Genomic DNA, 5,390 nt, shown 5'->3' on the forward strand with positions numbered 1-5,390 from the left:
TTACACACACTAAATAAAATATATTTAATATAAATTTACATTGTGTGTATATATATATATTTATAATCTGTGTGTGTGTGTGTATATATATTTATTATATATTATATATAATATACACATTGTAATATATATTTTTATATATATATATATATATATATATATATATACACACACACGTTATATACAGTATATGTATAATGTAAATTATTTATATTAAATATATATTTAAGTTAGTGTGTAATATATTATATTTTACAATTTTTTCATATATAATATATATATATATTTTTCATTAGAACTTTGCCTTCTGCTCCTCTGTTAGGCTTGGTTCACATTTCCGCTGTTTTTCATCAGTCACATGTGTTGCTTGACGCTTGTGACTGATGCGTAACGGATGACAAGATTAAAATTCATTGTCGGACTCTGTTGTAAAAGAGAGAGCGATCAGCCGATCGCTCACAGCAGCCGGACGCCGAGAATGTGTGCGGGGGGCGGATTGCGGAGTGGGTGGAGCTGAGCCGGGCCATGGAGCTGAGGACGTCAGTGCCGGGGACTGCATGGCTGGGGACAGGTGTGTGTGTGTGTGTGTGTGTGTGTGTGTACATGCCAAGTGCGGGAGGGGGCGGAGCCGAGCGGGGAAGTGTCGGGCTCCCTGCACACGTAGCCAGGGTAAATATCAGGTAACTAAGCAAAGCACTTTGCTTGGTTACCCGATATTTACCTTGGGTACCAGCGTACACCTCTTAGCGCTGACTCCTTGCACACGTAGCCAGGGAAAATATCGGGTAACTAAGCAAAGCTCATTGCTTAGTAACCCGATGTGTACCCTGGTTACGTGTGCAGGGAACCAGAGAGAGCATGTGCAGTGAAATCTTACAGATTGCGCTGCTCAAAAAACGTTACAAGATGCGTTCCTTCTGCCCAGCGGTCAGTCGTTCCACGACTGATCAGTCGGGCGGAGGATGCAACGCAGCATCATCAGTCACAATCTGCCGCTCATACAAGTCTATGGGAACAACGGAATCCGCCAAACGGATTCTGTTGTTTACCAGAGCCGCGGATTGTGACTGATACAAATTGACGGAAATGTGAACCTAGCCATATTTTTCCTTGAAGTGTAAAAATAAATTGACAAGTGGGTGTGAAAAGTGCACGGGCCTGTCCCCACCACATGGTCTGACCGCACTAATTGGGGAGTGTCACTGTGTAGTGAAAAAATAGCCCCCAACTGGTACACCCAATTGGTAATTGATTCAAAGCCTTCCAGGAGGAGTAACAGAGGAACATCACAATGCTCAGCTCTAAGATTAGATGATCCAGCGTTGTTCTAATATGGGGGATACAACTATTTACTGGAAAGGTCACATCAGAGAGAGGACAGAGCAGCCATCTTTATGGGAACTATGATAGAAGCCAACAATCCCTTCTAGACTGGAGGTGCTGGTGTGATTATTCCGGCCGCTCGATAACACGGATGGGGGGGATTTTAGTATTTGCAGAGATTTCCCGTCACTTTCTGAACCAAAAACACGTGATGCGTGATCTGATGGGAGTGATTGTTCTTCATCCAGGATCACTACAATACTATCCACATCCAAATTCTATCCGTCCTCTGCAACCTGGAGCCATCCACACGTTGCAGAACTACAACTCCCAGCATGCCCTGCCACAGCTGGAGGGCCACCGATGGCAGAACACTGTCGTAAAAGGACAATTTGTGCTGTAAATCTAGAACATAATGTAATGTAAATATTTGGCAGTTGGGGTTATTATAGGTCATTATTCACTTGTTACAGGTAACATCTCAGGTTTGTGATAGAATGTCTTTATAAATAAAGTTTTACATGCTGCAAGATCTCGCTTTCTGGCTTAGTTGAAAAATGTCGGATCATTGGGGAACTGCAGCGAGTGGAGGGGGGGGAGCAAAAATCAAACATTAAAGAGATTTCTGGGACGACTGATGACCTCTCTTTAGGTAAGGTCAGTGAGGGTCCGACTCCCTGTGCCCCCACCGATCAGCTGATTTAAAGGGGGTTTTTCCCATTTTCAAAAATAGGTATTTTCAGATAGTGCTTTAAGAAAGATGCATTTTTGCAATTTACTATTTATTAAAATGTTTACCCATTCTCGAGATATTAACACTTTTATATTTGTTTACATCTTATTTAGGCCCCATTAGAATGAAGTGGGATCATACACTTATTACTTATCCTTTGAAAATCACTTTGCAAATAAGGTCAATGTATAGGCACGGGGTGGGGGGGGTGTAGAGGGCTCAGAAACTGTTATACATGGTGGGTATCAGCTGTGTTCTACAGCCGGCAGTGACCAGAGCTGGCTCTGATTGCTGCTGTTGTCGCTGACAACAACATATAACTGATGCAATTGTTCCAGCGTTCCCAACACCCTTGTAATGCAGAACTGCAGTTTTTTGGCCCTCCCCCTACAACTGCACCAAAAGCTATCAAACCATAATGTACAGTATACACCCAGATGGTGCCAATAAAAACTACAACTTGCCACGAAAAAAAACAACAAAGCACAAAAAAGAGAAAAATGGTTGAGGTCATAGTTGTCACAGGCTGTTCTGAAATTCTTGGTTAAGCTGCAGTACCAGTCACAGCCTCTAGGTAAGGGTGGGGCTGCTTCTGTTGGAATTTTTTTTATATTATATTTTTATTTTCTTCGGCGCTGCATTGGGAGACCCAGACGATTGGGTGTATAGCACTGCCTCCGGAGGCCACACAAAGCATTACACTAAAAAGTGTAAGGCCCCTCCCCTTCTGGCTATACACCCCCCGTGGGATCACGGGCTCACCAGTTTTCTGCTTTGTGCGAAGGAGGTCAGACATCCACGCATAGCTCCACTGTTTAGTCAGTAGCTGCTGACGATATCGGATGGAAGAAAAGAGGGCCCATTCTAAGGCCCCCAGCATGCTCCCTTCTCACCCCATTCCTATTGGCGGTGTTTGTTAAGGTTGAGGTACCCATTGTGGGTACGGAGGCTGGAGCCCACATGCTGCTTTCCTTCCCCATCCCCCTGAGGGGCTCTGAGGAAGTGGGATCTTACCGGCCCCCAAGCCCTGAGGCCGGGCTCCATCCACAGACCCGTAGAACCTGCTGGATACGGAGCTGGGTACCGTTCAGGGACAAGGCCCTGCGACATTAAGGTACTCTGTGTCCCCGTATGTACAGGCCGCGCACACCCCAGACTTGCTGGGTGTGCTAGTGCGCCGGGGACAGTAGCGCTGCGCGCTGGGGTTACAGTCACTGCAGTTTCTCTGAGGGACTTTTTGTGTTGGGGACTGCCGCGCCGGCCGCCCCTGGAGCGGCGGCGCGGCTGAGACTTGTGGTGCGCCGGGGACTTAGCGCCGACCGTGCTTTTACGACGGCGGCGCTTATAAATCTAGTCCCCGGCTTTTGCGGCCTAGCTCCGCTTCGTTCCCGCCCCCACCCTGTCAATCAGGGCAAGGGAGAGACGCTGTACGATAGTCAGCGCCGAGGGCTGGAGTCTAATTTACATACTCCAGCCCTCTCACTGAACACAGTGGGGCGCAGGTTTCCCGCTCGTTGTCTGCACACGCCCAGGGCCCGCCCCTCTCCACAGGACGCCGGCAGCCATTCCTACATGCAGTCTGGCTGGAGAACGGACACAGGCTCTGGGAGACCCAGACAAGGGATTTCTGGCGACCACACACCCGCGTTAAGCGGGCGGTAAGCAGCACATTAGTGCTGGCCCCACTAGTGCCACAGTGTTATATTGGTGTATTTTTTTCTCTATACCATATATATATATATATTGCACTGTAAGGTCGCTCCTTGGCTGTATACCCTATATTGCTCTGAGGACACGACAACATGTCATCCGCAAAACGCAAGGGTGCCAAGACACAGGCTGTATACGCTACTTGTGCCGCTTGTGGGGCTAATCTACCGGCAGGTTACAATGACCCCCATTGTGTGCAATGTTCGGTCCCTGTGCCACTTCGTCAGCCGGAGTCTATGGTGGTAGTGGCCCAGGCAGAGTCACCGGTGAACCCGGTCCCGGTGACGGGGACAGAGTTTGCAGTTTTTGCTGACAAGATGTCTGTCACTATGACAAAAATCCTAGAGACCTTGCAGGCCAGGCCAGTTACTCAGACCATGGACACTGCTGCGTCAATGTTCCCCGGTCCCGCTCAGTTGGAGTTAATCCGTGCTTCAAGGGGGTCCCAGGCATCTCAGGCTGAAGGCTCTGACTCGGATGACAGTCCCAGGCAGCCTAAGCGAGCTCGCTGGGAGAGACCCTCCACGTCGTCACGCGGGTCAGGGTCTCAGCGAGAAGGGTCTCTATATGATGAGACAGAGGTGGGGGATCAGGAGTCTAATCCTGAGACCGCTCTCAATTTGGATACGCCAGATGGTGACGCCATGGTAAATGACCTTATAGCGGCCATCAATAGGCTGTTGGATATTTCTCCCCCAGCCCCTTCAGCAGAGGAGGCAGCTGCACAGCAGGAGAAGTTCCATTTCAGGTATCCCAAGCCTAAACTGAGTACTTTTCTGGACCACGCTGACTTCAGAGAAGCAGTCCAGAAACACCATGCTTATCCAGACAAGCGTTTCTCCAAACGTCTTAAGGATACACGTTATCCCTTTCCCCCTGACGTGGTCAAACGCTGGACCCAGTGTCCAAAGGTGGATCCCCCAATCTCCAGGCTTGCGGCTAGATCCATAGTTGCAGTGGAGGATGGGGCTTCACTTAAAGATGCCAATGACAGACAGATGGACCTTTGGTTGAAATCTGTCTATGAAGCTATCGGCGCGTCGTTTGCTCCAGCATTCGCGGCCGTGTGGGCACTCCAAGCTATTTCAGCTGGTCTGGCGCAGGTGGACTCTGTCATACGTCCAGCAGTGCCGCAAGTGGAGTCCTTAACTTCGCAAATGTCTGCGTTTGCGACCTACGCTATCAACGCTGTCCTGGACTCTACGAGCCGTACCTCAATGGCGTCTGCCAACTCGGTGGTTTTGCGCAGAGCCTTGTGGTTAAAAGAATGGAAAGCGGATTCTGCTTCCAAAAAATGTTTAACCAGCTTGCCACTATCTGTAGACAGACTGTTTGGTGAGCAATTGGCTGAAATTATTAAACAGTCCAAGGGTAAAGACTCCTCCTTACCCCAGCCCAGATCAAGCAAACCTCAACAAAGGAGGTGGCAGTCGAGGTTTCGGTCCTTTCGAGGCTCCGGCAAGGCCCAATTCTCCTCGTCCAAAGGGACTCAGAAGGAGCAAAGGGGCTCAGATTCCTGGCGGGCTCACTCACGCCCCAAGAAAGCAACCGGAGGAACCGCTTCCAAGGCGGCTGCCTCATGACTTTCGGCCGCCTCCCTCCGCATCCTCGGTCGGTGGCAGGC

Source organism: Anomaloglossus baeobatrachus, chromosome 9 (assembly GCF_048569485.1).
Source record: "Anomaloglossus baeobatrachus isolate aAnoBae1 chromosome 9, aAnoBae1.hap1, whole genome shotgun sequence".
In the NCBI taxonomy this organism is placed as follows: domain Eukaryota; kingdom Metazoa; phylum Chordata; class Amphibia; order Anura; family Aromobatidae; genus Anomaloglossus; species Anomaloglossus baeobatrachus.